Below are 20,199 nucleotides of genomic sequence, written 5' to 3' on the forward strand. Positions count from 1 at the left end.
AGCATTGGAATGGGCTGCCTAGGGAGGTGGTGGATTCTCTGTCCCTGGAGATATTTAAAAAGAGACTGGATGTGGCACTCAGTGCCATGGTCTGGTAACTGCAGCAGTAGTGGATCAAGGGTTGGACTTGAAGATCTCTGAGGTCCCTTCCAACCCAGCTGATTCTATGATTCTATGATTCTTCAGATAAATTTGTGTAAACCTGTGACTGAAACCAAGCCACACTAGGCAATGCCAGTTACCCATTCAGCTCAGCTTCAGGTCTATGCAGCAGTTAGTAGCACCACTAGCTGCCAGTCCATCTGAGCTGGCACATTGCCTAAGGCCAGTTTAATGTCAAAACACCATTTGCTTTTTTTTGGAACAAAGGGTTATCATCTACCACTGCCATTAGAGAGAAGGGAAACAGATGACCAGGCAAACGTTTTAAAAACACACATCACTTTTTGCAACTCTTTGTCTTAAAAACTGTCCAACAAAAACAATTCACACAACTGCTCACCACTTACTTAGAGGTCAACTATTATCAAAACAATAGAGAACTACCACTACAAATGGGGAAGACGTATATACATTTCAAAACTTTAATGCCCGTACTTGAATGATCCAGTTTGATTTGCTGCATTGTAGAAAGCCTACAATAGCAACAGCATCTATGATTCCAGCAAAAACTGTCAGAGAAGAAAAAGGACATGAGACTCCAAAAGATCAGGATACAACAGTTTTGCTGTTTACTCAAAATAAATGTAAGCCTCAGCTATCCAGATTTTCAGTATACTTTATGTCATACTTTTTCATGTGGTACCACATGAAACAGGCAAAGTTAGAGACCAGCACAGACACTGTGACAGCAGTCAAGATCCTACCCAAAAGAGATAGTGACAGACAGCATGGGAAGAAAAAGCTGCAGACACCTTGGAAGTTATTGATGAAAACACTAAACAAAACCCAACAATCACTCTTCTGCTTCATTTTTAATTGATTAATAGTTTGCACACCAAATGCAGGTGTGCAGGTGATTACAAAGTTGGGAAGAAATATGAACATGAAGGCATGCAGAGTTCTACAAAAGCACCGTGACGTGGAAAAAGACAGTTGTATCAAATTGTTCCATCTTAAAAAAACCTCAGAAAAGCAAATAGATTCAGGCAGTACATTTAGGGTAGAAGAAGCACATTTAAGTACACATACATTTTTCCATTTCAGAATAAATCCCCTAATTAAATATAAATGCATGCGCATGCACTTAAACACTTTTGTAGTTTCTCTCTTGCATAGTAACTTGCATTGAATTCAATATGATAACCTCCAAAACCATGTTTGAATTAGCTACTTTGATACCACAGCTTTGAAAATATTTTTAGCATTCCAACATTTAGGACACACAGCACTCAAAAGAGGACACATACAACTCTGTCTTCAGCATCATCTGACAAGTGGAACATTTAATTCCATTCTGTCTTTTTTACTTGTTTGCTTGTTTCTCATATACACATATATAATTTATTAAAACTACCAGATCTATTTTCTGGTCTGTTTTTTTCCTCACCATTGGAAGTATTGGTATCTTTGAATCTCATGATTATTTGCTTGACTCACAGCTCAGACCATTCCCTAAAGATCATCTCCCATCTGATAATATGCAGATGTTGACAGAGAGAAGGCAGAATAAACAAACAAAACTCAAGAAAACAAGAGGAAAACAAAAAAGCTTGATAATGTGATTTTAATCACAAGTTTACTTTCTCATATTAGGAAAAAACAGGAGAACGTCAATAAATTATGAAGGGCTTACAACAATCAGAAATGGTTCCCTACCCCCATAATGCGTAACTGAACTGAACCTTCTTGTAATGGCTGTTAGAAGTGGCATAAGTTGACTGAAAAGAGAGGAACTGCAATTATTAATTAAATGGAACTGAGAGTATGGCAGAGCAAATACCAGTCAGTGTGCTGACTGTAAATCCATTACAAGCCAGACCACTGACTACATGGACCAGTGACAGACGGACTCCCTTCCCAAGATGGAAACTGGACTTATGCAGCAAATAAAGAATTTAATTTTCCAATGAAACTTGCAACCAAACCCTTCAGTTTTGAGCTTCCCTTTGTAAGACAGGGAACAGATAAGCAAGAATGAAGTTGATCTGTGGACTCATAACTCTGCAAAGTTATCTGTTCACTCATCAAGAGAGCTTGAGCACCAGCAGAAGACTGTCCACTGTGGACATCAGTGAATCCAGGGCTATGATGGATAAACATTCTCCAGCAGGTTCAGCTGTAGCAGCCTAAAACATTACTGCCCCCTCTTGACCACCCCAGCCTTCTGCTAGGGATCAGTGCTCCATAGCTGAGCACATTCATTGGACCACCTTACTTGCTCCGATCCGCAACTCACTTTAAACCCCTGATGAAGGGGGGTTCTTTCTGTAGCCATCTTTTATTACTGTTGTTTTTAAGGCAGCCAAATCTACAAAGATTTTCCAGCTGCCTGCTGGGGCTTAAGTACCTGCACATGGTCCTTTCTGCAGTGCCAATGGCTGGTAACATCTGGGGGAACAAGCAATGGTCGAGATCATTGCAGCAACACTTGACAGACAACCCTGGTCCCATTTGAAAAATGTTTAATTATTCTTAGTTAAACAGATTATAAGACTTCTTATACTAGACACTGAAAACAGGATAGGTCCTCAGCAAGTTAACCCCCACACAGGAGGGAAGGGATGGCATCCAGAGGGACCCTGACAGGCTCAAGAAGGGGGCTTGTGCAAACTGCATGAAGTTCAACAAGGCCCAGTGCAAGGTTCTGCACCTGGGTCGGGGCAATCCCATGCATGAATACAGGTTGGGAGGAGAAAGGATTGAGGGCAGCCCTGAGGAGAAGGACATGGGGGTGATGGTGGCCCAGAAGCTCAACACGAGCCCTCAATGTGTGCCTGCAGCCCAGAAAGCCAACCGGGTCCTGGGCTGCATCAAAAGCAGCACAGACAGCAGGTCAAGGGAGGGGATTCTCCCCCTCTGCTCTGTTCTTGTGAGACCCCACCTGGGGTGCCGTGTCCAGGTCTGGAGTCCCCAGCACAAGAAGGACAAAGAGCTCCTGGAATGTCTCCAGAGGAGAGCCACTAAAATGACCAGAGGGCTGGAGCACCTCCCCTATGAATGCAGGCTAAAAAAATTGGGATTGTTCAGCCTGGAGAAGAGGAGGCTCTGAGGTGGCCTTGTAGGAACCTTCCAATATTTGAAGGGGCCTACAAGAAAGGTGGGGTAGGGCTTTTTACACAGATGTATAGTGAGAGGACGAGGGGAATATGGCTTTAAGCTTGAAGAAGAGAGATTTGGGTTAGACATTAGGAAGAAATTATTTCCTGTGAGTGTGGTGAGACACTGGCAGGGGTTGCCCAGGGAAGCTGTGGCTGCCCCCTCCCTGGCAGTGTTCAAGGCCAGGTTGGATGGGACTGTGAGCAACCTGGTCTGGTGGAAGGTGTCCCTGTCCATGCAGGGGGTTGGAATAACATGGTCTTTAATGTTCCTTCCAACCCAAACCACATACAGGAAAGGAAACCATGACCATATGAAATGGCAAACTGGGAAGGCCACAGCTGCCCTAAAAAAATTCAGGCAGAATATCTTTAAACTGAGCTTAGTGTGCCCTGTCCTGGGAAATGTCACCTCAGTTGCAGTACAGACAGCTTTATGGCCCCCAAAATTCATAATTTATCTTCAGCGTATTAGATAATAATCATCTCTGAGCCCCTGTGATGATTTTACCCCAATAAAGGCCTAGATGAAAGACCAGTATAAGACAGTAAATGTATAAGGGGAATTTGAGTAATCTCAGGAAAGGTTTCTGCATTTCCTTGTGCTTAGGAGTGCTTGGGTTTTAGTTGGGTTTGTTAATGAAATTTAAATTTTGAATAAATCTGGAATGTTGATGCAAGCTCATCTGTGCTTTATAAAAGAACTGCCTAAATTGGCTTCTGGGAAGAAACAGGCTCTGGAAAATGAATTTTTTTTTTTTTTTTTTCCCTAAATGGCTACTAATTGTAAACAAAATTTTTCCTATTGCAATATGTAACATAAATTACCATGTTCAGAGTAATTTCAGTGATTTTTTTTTAAAACACTGAAATATTCTTTTCCTTGGAATATAACCATTATAGATAATGTTAACGGCAATAACAGAACACAGTTCTGGCTAATACAGAGCTACATAAAGAACTGTCTGCACAGAAACAAGGATAGTTAGGTACTGTAATCAGTGCCTCAGTATTACAGAGACACCTGCTGTGGAGTGACAGCAGTGTATGGAAGATCTACACAGGAATAATTTGCAGTCTAAAGAATAAGCTTCATTTCCTCATTTCCCTCCTTCTTTCACTTTTCCAAGTCTTAAAAATCACAGAATCACAGAATTGCCACAGCTGGAAAAGACCTCTAAGATCACTATGTCCAACTGTCAACAACCCCTCCGTGCCCAGAAAAAAGAAAAAGTATATTAATATCAGTGTCACCCACTGAAGTATGTTCTGATGTGCCTCATCTACATGTTTTTTACATCCTTCCAGTGCTGGTGACTACATCACCTCCCTGGGCAGCCTGTTCCAGTGCCTAATAACTCTCTCAGTAAATAAATTCTTTCTCAGATCTAGGTTAAACCTCTGCTGGTCCAACTTCAGGCCACTTCCTCTAGTCCCAGCATTGTTCACTTGGGAGGAGAGCCCAACACCCACCTCCCTACAACCTCCTTTCAGTTAGCTGTGGAGTGCAATAATGTCTCCCCTCAGCCACCCCTTATCCAAACTAAACAATCCCAATTCCCTCAGCCTCTTCTCATTCTCTTTGGAGTTGTTCTCCAGACCCTTCACCAGCTTGGTCACCCTTCTCTGGACTCCCTCCAGCCGTTCAATGTCTTCCTTGTAGCCCAGAACTGAACACAGTACTTGAGGTGTGGTCTCACCAATGCCAAGTACAGGGACATGATCCCTTCCCTCCTCCTGAGGGCCACACTATTCCTGACACAAGCCAGGATGCTGTTGGCCTTCTTAGCCACCTGGGCACACTGCTGGCTCATGTTTAGCCGGGTGTTGACCAACACCCCCAGGTCCTCTTCTGCTTGGCAGCTTTCCAGCCACTCCCAACCCAAAAGAGTTGCAAACACCCTCTCCTGATTTCCTCTGGCTGACCTTCACAACCACATGTTCCTTTCACTATGGTGCTCTTCTGCTGCCTTTATTCTGTGCCCTGTCCCAAACCCTTGGGCTGAGGGTTCTCCCCACACTGCCTGGTTCCACAGACAGGCTATGCAAGCTTCACTCCCATTGCTCTGACATTTTCTTTGGTGTGCAACAGATTTACAGATAGCTTTTAGAGCTGCAGATCTTTCAGTGGTCTTCAGTCAGGAAAAAAAAATAAATCCCCAAACACAATTTTTTGTAATTACCCACAAAGAAGAAGCAATTGAACATTGACTTTCATGCTCTGATCCTCCACAAGCAGACTTTCCAGGTACTCCAAGCTAATAATTTTCTTAGGAATTAGCAGATAAAGTTAATAGGAAGGAGTTACCTTGTGTGATTTGAGAATTCCAGCAAGTCTTTGGCAGAAATACCTTTCCCTTACCGGCATCGAATCTGTAAGGTTCCAAAACGAAAACCTGCAGGTGAAGCATTAGTCACATCAGGATTAAAACTCCCAGCAACATGCACTGTGCCCAGCATGCCAGACTCACGTCACCTCCTCCAGTTCACCCATACACGTCCCTTCCCTGTCCACATTAAGTCCCTTTGAGCATAACCCTGCCAACAGGGTCAGGTGTCAAGCACGCTTGGCTAAAAATACGCTCCAGCATTGCTCCTCATCCACCTCACTGTTGTTCACCTCATCCTCTGCCTTGACACTGGAGATCCTTCAAGCTTCCAAGCTGTTTGCAAAGCACTTACAGCTACCAGTGCTAGTACAAGCAAACCCCTGGAGATGGCCACATCCAAGCACTGGGCACAAACCTGCATGGCAGCTATTGGTAGTTGATGGATCCTCCTCCTCAGTAGTTGTTTCAACTCTCCCCAGTTATACTAAGCTAACTACACACATTTCTTTTTATTCACTGTTCATAATTCAAATACATGTGAAATTAAGTAGACCTGCCATCTGGTTAAGTACTTTAATAGCATTTCAGAAATAAAGTCTATTAAGTCTAATAAACTTTAATTAAAGTTTACTCCCTGCCCAAACCCCTAGCATTCTGCTTTGAGAAAGCAAAACCATTTTAAAGAAAGTTTTAAAATTCTGATATGCTGCAGGTAAGATCTGCATGTTTTATGTCATTCAGAAGAACAAACAAGGAAAAGGCAGTTAATTACACCTATATCCTGATGAAAAGAAGAAAAATTTTAATGGGTAAAACCATTTTGCAGTGAGCAAGGTAATAATTTTTGATTTCTCAGCTCTCCAGGACCTCAAAAAAATTACACGTGTTCCACATATTCCTTTCCAAGCAACAATGGCCAACAAAATAATAGGGGGGGAACCTAGAAAAAAATCCACAAAGAACAACAACATTTCAGAGCTGCCTGCCAAGGTAGTCAAGGCCTAGCTTATCTCCCGCAGGAGTTCCTGTGCACTAGACCTTTGAACTAATATATTTTTTCTTCTGTTTACACAGTTTTTTTTAATGATGCTGCTAATATGGTTTTAATTAATTGGAAATATACATAAATAATAGATTTCCAGAAACCCAATGAAGCTTGAGCTACATACAATCTCAAGTAACAATGTAATTCCTAAGAAGATGCATTAATCTTTATATTGTCCTCGCCTGGTCTTGGTTGAACACAGCAAGAAAGTGAACTGCTAGGTTAAAGGTTAAAAGTAGAGCCCTCCCCCCCCCAGAAGGGTTAAAAAAAAAAAAATCAAATAAACGAGCACATGGCTGAGGAGGCAGAAAATAATTGTGATCAAAGGGTGGCAGGGCACGGGTGTTTTATTAACCTCACAAGAGTCCAGCCAATGACCCTGCCAAGGGGTTGTCCCTGCTCCTCCCCACGACTGGGGCTGCTCCACCTGTAACAGGCAGAGAAAATCTCACCAGACCACTCTGGCTCACGCCAGCCCTGGAGCTGGCTGCAGGGCCCCAGCTCACCCCTGGTCAGCGTGACTGAAGCAGGTGCCAGCTATTTTTATGTCTAAACTGCTATTTGCATCTGACCTGTACGAAAGTTCAAAGGGAAAAGCAATGGCAGCAACACCACCAGCCAGGCAATGCCATGTGCTCCTGGCTCACCTGGGGATAAAGGGGAGGTCAGGGGCTGGGAGGAAAGCTGTGATCACGGCCCCAAAATGCCTGGTGAGTTAAAGGGAATGGCCTGTGGGAATGGTCTGTCTCAACTGGCATAAACCAGCAGCTGCCTGATGCTGCACAGCCTGCCAGGTGCCAGAAAGCTGTGACTGCTTCCTCCCCATGCATCACACAGTCACACAGACTGTGGGTAGCATCTGCTCGGCTTGGGCTGACCTCGATGTTTCTGGATGCTGAAACGCACGCAGAGTCTGTAAATAAAGGAGTGCGGCGCTGAATTAATAAATTCTGAGGTTCTACGTGGCAGCAGTGAAGTAAAAGCCCAATCTTAAAACTGATTTAAATGTGTTAACTGATCCACCAGTTCATTCTCGCACCACAGATCTCAAAGGACTATTTGGAACGTAATCAAATGGCCAACGATGTGCAAAGAATCATGTCCACAGCAGATCATCTGCAAATTGAGAATTACTTCAAAATCCATTTCAAGTAAATCATTCTTCCACTCAGAAAAACTTAGCTTCTAAGATTAGAGATCTTTTGGAAGATTATTAATTCCCTGATCTCACACTTAAAAGGATGCCAGCATTACTATATCCTGGACTGTAACTGAAGCCATTCAGCATGAGCAGCTTTCCTATCAAGGGACCATCTTTCCAGTGGTATCCATTAGGTATCTTGGTGTTTGATTTAGCCATTTCATATGTGATTTTTTTTTTTCCATAAATACAAGAGCTGAGCAGTCTTCTAATCTCTGGGATTGCAAATGCCCAGTTTCTACAGCTGCAGTAATTAAACCAACCTCTTATGCCATATTACCCACATCAAGTCTCTTCCTCAACATCTGCTCTATCCCCACACTGCCCTCTTAAATCAAACCAAGATAAGCTATTTTCTAAGATAAGCTGACTTGTCTCTCCCTCAAAATCACTGCAGACAAAATGATTCCAAGCAGATATCAAGCATCTTGCTAAATATCCTAAAGGTCTCTTTTAAAGGAAAAAAAAAAAATAGACGTCAATGCAAGTGGATATTTTTAGCAACTGAGTTGTTCTATCTTTAGTCCTTTATGTCTATCTAAAAAAAGACATGATCTCTGATGAAACATTACCAGAAAATATCTTCTACTGGAAAGCCTGCTTTATAAATCTTAGCTACATGAGTTCTGCAACAAGTACCTCATGCCACCCATTCAACCATATAAGCCAAAGGTTCATGAGTGTCATATCTCCTCGGTTTCAGAGAGGTGCTTTAAAAAAAAAACCAACCAACCCAGAAAGAAAACTCCTCGATGTGATCTTTTTTGTAATTCTGCTTAGATCCAACACTTCAGCCTCATACTTGGGAACTGCCACTTTGAAGTATTTCTTATTGTTTAACCCCTCAAAAAAACCTCAAGACATCTATCTTGTGGATTAGCTGTTATAAATCAAAACTAACCCGCCCCCCCCAACTCTGGAATACATCATACTTCAACCAAACCTCAAGTCAGCAGCAACTTGGGTCATACAAGTAATCAGGCAATAAAAGACTACTTATCTCTTCCTTATTCTCTTTCCTTATAGCTGTCTCCTTCTTGCCCTGAAGACTCCTGTCCCAATACCTCCAATGTACTCACTCTGTCCCAATAACCAAACTATCTGAAAATAAAGCAGAACTCTGTCAAGGAACCTTCTCCTACCTGTACTAAACTTCCATCAAAAAGGGAACAGAAAATAAAGTACCATAAGACAGGATCTTAACAACCACAAAAACTGGAAGATAACTTGTATTTTGAAGCTAACAGTATTTGAATTCCCTGCTCTAGAAAGATACCCGTTACCTACCCACAGTTATTTTAGATTTTTCACTCATGATAGATCTCTTAACATACCCACCAAAAAAGCAAAAGGAGGAGTATGTGAGAAGTAAAATATTTACCACTGTATATAAATGTGAAACTTCTCTCTCTGACCTTGAAGGACTGTCTTCTTTCCAGATATTCTCTACCTACAAGACAGACTTTCCATCACTCAACCATACCCTACAAGTATTTTTCCAACTGGTGCTACCTACATATTGACAGCTCTCCAATCCCAAGATAAACAACAGACAGTTGAGGGATTCCAGAGAATTAAACTATACCAGAAACATCTCAGCATACAAGCTGGTATCAAGTGCAACCTGACACAAGGTAAAAGAATGGATTTTAAAAAAATTAAAGGCTCTCCAAGTTAAAAAGGGTATGTGCTTCAATTACTTCAGCCTCAGGCTGACCCTTGTATATTTGTCTTCAAGGACTTTGCACTGCAGCACTATTGCACTATGCTAGGCAGAAGGCAGCCAGGTTAATTTTACGCAATTTTGAAACAAAGTGCCCTGAAGGCTTTTAACTGAGAGAACTCACCTAACTTCTACATAGTTCTGAATGATTTTTTATCCTTCTGATTAAAATATTTTCCCATCCAGCTGTGGCTTCAGGTTATGCTTCTGTAGAACACCAAAGACATGGAAATAACTTGCTCAAATGCAAGAATCCTCTCAGCCACAAGAAATTCACAAAAAAGGGAAGCTCTCTTGGTGCTGCCAGCTCCTCCCCTATTATCAAGAATTAGTTTATCATCATAAACTACCCCAAAGCAACAGAAACATCCAAAAACTATGTCAGACAGGAACTATATGGATTTCATTCCAGATCAAAATTTAATTCCAGAAAAAGCATGTCAATGTTGTGCAGAAACATTAATGAACTAGGTTTTGCATGTCAGTCTTCCCTTCTGCTATATTATTGAATGCCTAAATTAAACTGGTTTGAGTTTTGTTAATACTCAGGTATCAAACTGACCACACAGAACCTGTGCACTGAAAGGCAAATACGCAGCCAGGTGTAACCCTTTTGTAGTTACAGGGTCCCTCACACACTCTTCTTGGCACTGTAGCTGTTTGCTGGGTTTCTCTGAATAGACCCATCCTGCAAATAAGAGCTGGTTCCTTACCACGGATCACAAACCTAAGACTCACAAGGATATACATCCAAACAAACAACTTGGCAGGTCACTCCCAGGACAGCCCTACTAGAGTCAAGAGCACACAAAGTACAAAAATAGCTTCTCTCATAGTAATTAAGACTTCAGCAAGACCTCCAGCACCTGCCTCTATTGTGAAAAGCTAGAAAAAGCAACAAAGGAAGTCCAGCAGGAACATCAATGAGTTGTATCCACAGCCAGCATCAAAAGGGCAGCCAGAGACTCAATTTAATTGATCCACAATTTTTGTTAATCCTGCTTTTGAAGGGAATGCCCTATTGTTTCTGCAACTTGGACAGCAGGATGATTTTGGTGTGCACAAGCCAGATTCCCTTTGGATGAAACCAAATCAAGAGATCCACTTAAAAGTGTCACTCTAAACCCTGCTGGTGACACAAGTATCCAAAGCAATGAGCAGCCTGCATCTCTGCAAAGCTCTCCACCATGCTCCAGAGACTCTTCCAAATGTTACAAATTTCTGCAATACCTCACACTAAACCAAGGGCGAAGTAGCACCCTTTGCACTGGTGCAAGTAATGTACGTTTGTATTTCATCTTAATCACCACCTCTCCATTCGTTGTCATCCACTTTGCCCTCCCCTGAGGCCTCTCTTGCCTTCATGCCATTTCTTCTTCTCACCCGCCCTGTCTTCTGTTGCCTTCCTCACTACTGCTGAATGCCACCTCTACTTTCAGCTTTATTTTTATATTGTTCTCCTTCCAAATGCCCTTTCCCATGGCAAAAATCAATCCCCTTCATGAGCACAGAAGGACAGTGGCACCTGAAACAACATGGAAACACCACTGCTCACAATCACCAGACAATATCACCATACTCACAATCCTGAAAGGGGGGGGAAAGGCTTCTCTAGTGGCAAGAGGAGGCAAATGAACCAAAGAGGAAGACTGCTGACTTAAAAGTCCAAAAGGAGTGGTGATGGATGATGTCAGAAAGATCAAGGGTATAAAAGGCTGCCTCCTTAAAGGCCTATACGGCCCCTTGGTCCAAATGGACTGTTGTCTGGCACAGAGCAGATTTACAGCAGTTCCTAATGAGACTCCAAAGGCCACCAGATATTCCTAACTAGCTCTCCTTTTGGCACAGGACAGCAAAAAAAGTCTCAAGGGACCAACATTTCTGAGGGAGCCCTTTTCCCTTCCTTTTTGCTGCCTCTCCCCTTCCCCCTCCTTCCTCCATGCTTCTCTGCCTCCCTCTGCTGCAAATTTGGGCAAGTCACAGGACAGATTCCTGGACTATAGCACTGGCCATAGCAAAGAGGTAATTACCACAGATGGCAGGATATCCTATTCAGAGCTCAACTTCACCTGTCCCTTACAGAACGAGCCAAAATAGGTCTATCAGTTTGTACTGCCTTCCATCTCCTGCTGCTGCTTGCACTACACTGCAGAAATCCATCTTTAAAAACCTGGGCAAACTAGTCAGAGCCCTGCACTGTATTACAGAATCACAGAATCATCACAGTTGGAAAAGATCTCTGAGATCAATGAGTCCAACTGCCCACCCAAAAAAACTCAACAACAAAAAACCCCAAAACAATAAAACTAAACAAAAAACCCACATCATCTTCCCTCCTACAGCATGTCCCGAAGTGCCACATCTATGTGGTTTTTGGGAGTGAAGTATACAGATTTTATATTTACACAGCAAGGACCAGTTTTTTCTTCTCTCCTCCATGAGGTCCTCTGGTGTAGAGGAGGTCTCAGAGACAGACACAACCCCTACTCACCAATAGCAGCCCAACTTCTCATCCTGAAGTTTCTGCAGGCAGGGGGGCAATGTATGCCTTAGAAGGCCACCCCCCCTGTAGCATCCCTGGTCTGAGGGGCTACTTAAGAGGGGAGAAGAGAGGAGTGAGAGGCACAGAGACTCACATCAGGCCCAACAAAGGGTTTTGGTTCAGCTAGGTGCCAGATGGGCAAAGAGCCTGGAAAGGTGGCAGCTCCATCCAAGTCCTTCCTCTCCACCCAGAGTCCCCACCTGATAATCAGAGACACCAGCAAGTGCAGCAGTTCAGCAATGAGGGGGGAAGGCTGTCAGCCCCGGTGATTGTTGACACATCCCCTCCAGTCCACGGAGCTTCTACTTAAATACTTAAGTTGGGACTTAAGTATTAAGTGCCAACTTAAGTTGGCACTTAAATTGGGCCAAGAAGACATATCACAACAACAGGCTCCATACAGCTGACAAGACAGCTTCAGTTATCACAAATCTAGAAGAGGTCTATGTTATGTTAAAAATAATCCTGGCCTAATTCCCCAAAGGCACAGTTGCAATATGGGACACTGTGTGGTTTGCTATATTCCTCTGCTATCCTCATCTTACAAATTCTAGGTACTGCTGCCTTCCCCATCCAACCTCTTCCCTTGAGATGGCAGCAGATAATACACATCTCAAAGCTGCCTTCCCTTCCCCACCCCAGCAAACCAAAGAGACACTGCCCCTCAAGCCCACTCCCCTTCCTCTGAATGGCAAATCACTCTCTTGCATGAGACCTCCTCAAAGGAACATGGCAGCAAGCACAGGCACAAACTGGGACAACAAGGAAGCCCCAAAGGATTGGAGGCCCATCAAAAGTCTTGTCAAGAGTAATCAAAAGAGACAAAAAAGGGGTGGTTGATTTGATTGCCACCAGGAACAGTGCACAGAGGTGTGCATGCACAGGCATGAAAAAAGAGGGAGGGCAGGATCAGTAGATGAAGAATAGGGAATCTCTTGCTTTTTCTTCAGCACAGACATGATCACACACTAGTAGGTCACAGCACGTACTATCATTTTCCCATTCCACTCCCTCTGCTCCCAGCCACTGCTCACAGTGATTTTCCTCTTTTTATAAGTGTCCTAAATGAGTCTCATACTGCCTGCTCTAACTTTTGAAACAGATGTAGGAGTCTAAAACAACAGCCTCAAGAAAGGTTCACCCACATCGTCAGCATCCACAGCACCCACCTGTAAACTCAGAAGGTGCTGGATATATTTGTGCAGGCAGAACCAGACACCACATTTCACCTTAGTAAGGCAAGGTATGAATGAGGCTGTGGCCCAGAAATACCCTTCCATAGGTCAGAGCTGTCAGGACTAAAAAGGGCTGATCCCACTGTTTACTTACCAGTGGTCCTGGGCCAGGCACTGATCTGGAATGAACACTGCTCACACTGCCTGGGGATACACACAGGGCAAAGGCACAGATTACTTTGTTGATAACTCCCATTACATGGAGGCAAAAGGTTTGGAAGACAGCCTTGGAAACCCTGCTTGTACCTACACCCAGACTGGACTTGCTTACCCCAAATCATCTCACCACTAGTGTTAGGAACTGATGGCCATGAGACTTTGCAGGTGACAGTCACTCTCTTGCACAAGGTCTGGGCTGCTAAAAGTTCCTTTGGTCTCAGCAGAGATGCTATACCATTTGATGGCAGAAAGCCTTCACTGTGACTCTTCACAAATGAAAACTCTGCGCCTGTTACTGGTAATTTCATGTCCTGAGCACAATGGCATCCTACTGGACCAAGTTTCTCCAGCAGGGCCACAGAAAAAGCAAATGAACAACTTCAAAAAAAGTTCCTACTTCCGCCTTCTTCCCCAAACAACAGGATATCCAGGAAGGTGAGATCTTTGGGTGTGCTCCTGGAACAGTTCATAGCGAAAACCACCAATCTGCCCTGACATCACTAATCTCAAGAAGGGATCTGGTGAGCAGGAAAAAAAATAAAGTTCTTTCCCACAGGAGGCTTACACAGTCACTACTGACAGGGCAATGGCGTGCTAACACCATTCTTGCAAAACAGAGGACAGCTTGGCACTCCTGGAGCAACAGCTCAAAGTGCAGAGGTTAGTGGGACAGTTTTCTTTCAGACAGCTCTGCAGCACATGCACAAGGAAGATGATGATTCTAAAGGAACAGATTAACTCAAATTCAAAAAGCAAGTAAATCTGGAATCTGATCCTGGCCCGCTCCTACTGCACCACGCATGCAGTTAGTAAAGACAGGGCCAGCCACAACTCTCCTGGCAAAGAGATTTTCTGCCCCACAGAGAACAATCTCACAGAAAGCAGCTCTGAAGTCTCAGCCAAAGCCCAGCATTGGCACTGCAGGGAAAAAATTACTTCTGTTAAAACGTATTATGAGTATTATGTGCCATACTGCAGTTCGTTCCTGCTGCTTGGGGTTTTTGTTTGTCTTTACAAGATTTTGCTTCGGGTATCTGATGGACAGGCACCTTTTAAATCTTCCTTTCTCTACAACAGGTACTTTTGTTACTGTGGTTATAATCACCACAACTACTAGGGAAAAAAAAAAAAGGAGTAGCCCATTTATTTGAACAATTGATAAAAGACAGAAAAATACACAATTCAGTCCTCTGATTTCCATTTTGAGCAATATCCTGAGTCTCAACATTTCACATGGGTGCATTTTACCTGTCTCCTCCAAACACAACATTGAAAAACCCAGAGGTTATCAGAGAGGTAGTACTAATCAGTCTCTCAGGATCCGAATCCTATGGACTCGGGGCAAATAGCTGTAGAAGCCTATTTTTTTTTCAGTTTAAGGCAAGGGTAGGACTCCATTGTGGCACACACCCTGCCAAGCAATGAAACCACTGCTGTTTGAGGCACTCTCTACAGCTAGACAAATTCTGCTAAAAGAAAGCATTTCTTGGTCCAAAATAAGTCAGGGGGCAAGCCAACAGCTGAGCAGGGTGAATGACAAGGACTCCAGTCCTTGTGATAATTTTTTTGTAATTTTTACAGATTTGTTTGATTATGTCCCACACCAGTCAAGGCATTCCAGCAAGTAACACCACTAAGTTGCTGATTTACCCACCACTTCCCAAACACATCCCCTTACTGCCTTGCTCTGAACCATGACCAGTCTCTCACTACAGACATGCACAGATGTCTATTGCCCTGACCCTTCCTGTCCTCCACAATTCTGGAGGGTTACATAAATCCCATGAGGAGGTTATAAGGCCACTCCAAAACTGAGGGAGGTGTGGAACAATATTTTAATGGAGGGGGAGGAGGGATGGTGACGATGATGACAACACAACCAAATCTTTATCACTATTTCTAAGGAGAGGAATAATTTTTCAGTAACACCTTTTTTTCATTTCTGTGCTTTTCCACCTCCTGCACTAGATGAACATGCTGACCTATCCTCCCAACCAAAAGCATTTATCAGCCACTGAAATCTGAGATAACAGATCTCTCACACACATTAGCACTGCCTAGATGTAAATCCTCTGGTGGATTTCAGTGTTTGCTGCCCAAAGAGGGAAGAAACAGCTGCAGAACCAAAGGGGAAAAAATAAATCATCTCTTTATCAGGCAGTTTTGCTTCTCCTCTAATGATTTGAGCAGCAGACAACACAGAACAGTCTTACTGGGAGAAAGGGACAAAGGAAAACAGGAAGGTCAAAGTAGGGAACAGACTAAGCAGTTTAGGAAGCTGCCTGCAAAAGAAGACAGAAGTGACTCCAAATGGGATAGCAGGGCCCTCAAAAAAGCCAAGGATAAATCCTGACCAGAGATGTACGCTAATACCCTAGTACCATCCACTCCTGTTTACGTTTGGACAATATTCTGAAGGCTGAGGAAAGGACTAATTTGAGCACAGCTTATCACTGGGCTGATGAATCAGCTCTCCAGTGTGCATTCTCCTTAGGGAGAGAAGAAAAAATTGGCAGAGGACAGCACTGCAGAAGACAGCAATCTGAGGAAACAGCTGCTGAATGTGATGTAGGAGCAGCCCATGAGGTGGAAGACATTTTGGTGCAGTGTTCTTGGCCAAAATCATCATCCCCAGCCAAGCACATCCTACAGCAATAAGGAACAAGCACATTCCCTTTGGAAATCCACAGGATTTCCTACTCCAAAATATCAGAGCAGCAAATACCAAAGCTTTTGCTTCTGTTACATGCAAGTAACAGCTAGACAGAAGAGAGTCTCTATCCCATGGCAAAAATCAAGGGAAATCCATATTGATGCAGTCCTCTCAAGCATAGTATCAACTGTGTGCATCCAAAAGCATTGAGCTTGTCAACTATCTACATCTGTATCTCATGAAACCTGTACTAGTTTGAGGAGTTTTTTGCAGCAACTTGAGATCCACTGGCTTAATGTGTGAAATGTTAACTCCACTTAGGAATCTTTCATAATATGCACATGCAAAGTGAACTTCAAGTGTCTTCTACAGGATTACCAGACTACAACAGGATTGCAAAGCCCCAGATAGAGCCACTAGACAGTCAAATGGACTTGCTGCATTTTGCAGAAACAGTCTTCCCAACTTTTAAGGGGACTGCAGAGGTTTCTGCACTTCTGCTAAATGAGGCTTCCACCTTTCTCGCTCCCCTCACAGACAATCTCAAGTCTTGCCACGAATGCTTGCTCCACCAAATCACAAAAAGATTAAGGCTCATTCTCTAATGACACACCAAAAAGCCTAGTTGGCAAAGGGAAGGCTCAAGGCTAATAGCTTTACCAGTGACCCCAAGATATTTCTGGAGTCATTGCTGCACTAATGCCCTTGTTCCACCTTGTTGTCTGACAGCAACCCCAAAAATGCGAAGACAGAAGAATTTCAGGAACCAGTATTTGAGCCTGCACTTGCAAAAATCTGGTGTGCCTAGAGATGCTTCCTATGGACACACTAGAAAGTGAATCCCAGAGCACAGACAAACCAAACAGCAGGTAAGTGAAGAGCTCACATCTTGCTAATCTCACAAAACCAAGCTGCTGTGCAAGTGTGCTGATTCAAAGTGAGGTAGGCCAAGGCCACTGGGTGGACACATGCTGGATAATTTCACTTTTATGAATAATTTTATGCAAATACATGCCTGTACAGGACGATTTATGTGGGACAAGATCGTATCTAAAATATGTCATCAGTACTTTGTAGAAAAACTTGCCATCACTATTTAAAGAACCCTACACGACTGAATCCTTTATTCATAACACAAGATAAAGTTGCCATGTACTCTTGCCTATAAGAGGAAATTTGATAAATAAGCACTGTTAGCTACCTGTTTGGAGGGTTTTTTTTGTTACAAAGATTTGATCAGCATTATCCTGGCCCTCTACAGCTAAGTGACCGACCAGTTAAATTAGACTCATTGTAAAAGTACAAGCTAGTTTCAGCTTTCATGACATTTATTTCCACACTGCCCTAATGAGATGGAGAAATATTATGGAACGAAACTGTTCAACCAAGCATTAGTTTGCCTCTGGGTCTACTGCAGTTTCTCCACCTGCAACACTTCTGGTGACAGTAACAACCCACCCCCAGGACTGCTGTACAAAGGCAAAGAATCATGTAATGAAAAATAAAAATTGCAGTTGTAGATATGCTCCAAAAGATTTTCACACAACACAATATATTCTAACAAGCAATTTTAGATCCTTTACAAACAAAAGTGGTTTTATGTTCCTGTGCCGGAGTGACCAATCTTCTTTCTTTGAAAAGTAAATAAAATCTGCTCTCGATTCTGTCGGTATAGAGATAAAGATCTAACTTCAGCAAGAACTGCAAGTAACCCGACCTTTTAATTTTCCCTAATGCTTCACATGTGTCCCATCAGTGGCACACTGAAGTTTTAGTTATTTGTTCTTTTTCCGCACAGCAGAAAAGAGCTTTCAGTCTGTGTGAAATACGATGCCTCAGGTGCTCCCCGTGGGCCTCTTATTTATTGTTCATTGTAACTTCTTTCTCCTGCTGGCAACTGGAGACTCCTTCACCAGATTTCAGTGATAACAGGTATAACATGAGACAAGCAGGTACCGCCTGGTGCACCTCTGGACACCTGCTCTGAAAGAGTTTTCTGTTCCCGGCTGTGAATATGTGAGTAACCTTTTCAAGGCAAGCGACAGCTTTCCCCAGAACAGTCTTAGCCCAGCTGTCAAACTGAAGGATGGAGGAAAAAAACCCACTTGCTCTCTTCAAATACCTTCCAGTGCTACCTTTGTGAAATGAGAAATCAACAGCTTCCAAGACTTATTTCAAGCCCTGCAAATCATAACGCTTAACGCAAATGCAGCCTTAGTGTTGAAGGACAAATGTAACTATTATACTCTTGCCTACCTATCAAGATTTTAATAATACTAAGTCTTGCATACCAATCATGTTGGGGTTTTTTTTCCACTATTTTTTTCACAAGTGACTGAAAGGACTACTTTCCTCACAATAGCTTTGTTTTGACAGACACCTAGAAAAGCAGGAACTTCACTTTCCTAATTCTAAACACTGAGCCACTCAACACAAAGGGAGGACATTATGCACTTATTCCATTCCCTAGCCTGGCAGGCCCATGATTTGGGATCATTGCTTCCTCCAGAGTCATCCTGAAGAGCATACCCATATTAAAGTCTTCCACTATTTGCTCAGTGGCTTTCAAACCCATCAGTACCTCCACCCAAAAGATGTAAATTAGGTCCTGGGGAAATGCTGAAGAGGCAAATGGGTGCAGCATCAGAAGCTGGGAAAATCCACGGTAAGGGGAAAAAAACCAAGTAATAAAAATTACATAAGAGAGGCAGAAGAAGAAATGACAGCCAAAGATGCAGAAGATGCAGGGGGGTAGTCAGGGTGCACAGCGAGAAACCGAAGAAACAAACAGAACTTTGCAGTAGAGAGAGGTTAATACAAACAGGAGATGGGACTGCATAAGAATCAGAGAATCATAGAATCTGCCAGGTTGGAAGGGACCCATCAGGATCATCAAGTCCAACTCCTGTACCTGTGTAGGGCACCCCAAAAATCACACCATGTACCTGAGAGCATCATCCAGACACTTCCTGAACTCAGGCAGGCTCGGTGCTGTGACCACTTCCCTGGGGAGCCTGTTCCACTGCTCAACCATCCTCTGGGTGAAAAACCTATTCCTTATATCTAACCTAAACTTCCCCCAGCACATCTTTCTACCATTCCCTTGGGTCCTAACGCTGGTCACCAGAGAGAAGAGGTTGCTCTCCTGCTCCTCCTCCTTCCCTAAGTGAGAGAGCAGTAAGCTGAGATGAGGTCTCCCCAGTCTCTTCTCCAGGCTGAACAGACCAAGTGCCTGTAGCCACTCCTCATATGCCTTTCCCTCTAAACCCTTCACCAAACTCATAGCCCTTCTCTGGACACTCTCCAGTACGTCTATGGCCTTTCTGTACCGTGCTGTCCAAAACCGCACAGAGTACTCAAGATGCAGAGTCAAGTGGGACAATCCCCTCCCTCCTCCGTCCAGCAGTGCTGTGCTTGATGCACCCCAGGACTTGGTTGGCCCTCCTGGCTACCAGGGCACACTGCTGCCTCATGCTCAGCTTGCTGTCAACCAGAAACCACAGATCCCTTTCCTCAGGGATGCTCTCCAGCCTCTGGCTCCTCAGGGTGTATGAATATCCAGGGTTACCATGTCCCTGGTGCAAGATCCAGCAGTTCTCCTTATTAAACTTCATACGATGGGCAATTGCCCAACACTCTAATCTGTCTAAGATCCCTCTGCAGGGCCTCTCTGCCCTTGGGAGTGACCACTCCCCCTAACTCAGTGTCATCTGCAAACTTAATTAGTACTATTTCAAGTCCTGCAACTAAGTCATTTATTAATATATTAAAAAGAACTGGCCCTACATGGATGCCTGTGGAACCCCACTAGTGTCCGGTTGCCAGCCTGATGTGACCCCTTTACCATGACCCTTTGAGCTCAACCCATCAGCCAATTGGTCACCCATCACATTATGTGCTTGTCCAGCTGGATGCTGGGCATTTTATTTAGAAGAATACTGAGACAGTATCAAAGGCCCTTCTGAAATCCAGAAACATTACATCAACTGGCTTTCCTTGGTCAGCTAGGTGGGTTACCTTGTCAAAGAAAGAAATCAAGTTAGTTAAGCAGGAC

The 20,199-nt window shown here is 43.5% G+C and overlaps 1 protein-coding gene across 12 annotated transcripts in view; it reads right to left on the reverse strand.

Moving 5' to 3' along the window:
• The window catches only part of AGPAT3 (1-acylglycerol-3-phosphate O-acyltransferase 3), a 92,511-nt gene that overhangs the window by 51,606 nt on the left and 20,706 nt on the right, over positions 1-20,199 (reverse strand). For 2 of the 12 annotated variants that reach the window (XM_071751877.1, XM_071751902.1), the window contains exon 2: positions 5,566-5,653. The exons of 5 other annotated variants lie outside the window; for them this stretch is intronic. The gene's annotated coding sequence lies outside the window, so the exon portion shown is untranslated. Of the gene's footprint in view, positions 1-5,565; positions 5,708-5,747; positions 6,000-6,403; positions 6,523-9,214; positions 9,230-20,199 lie in introns of those variants that run through there. 5 more of the 12 variants (XM_071751895.1, XM_071751888.1, XM_071751868.1 and 2 more) reach the window with 5 other exon arrangements.

The sequence above is a fragment of the Heliangelus exortis genome, chromosome 1, assembly GCF_036169615.1.
Source record: "Heliangelus exortis chromosome 1, bHelExo1.hap1, whole genome shotgun sequence".
Classification (NCBI taxonomy): Eukaryota; Metazoa; Chordata; class Aves; order Apodiformes; family Trochilidae; genus Heliangelus; species Heliangelus exortis.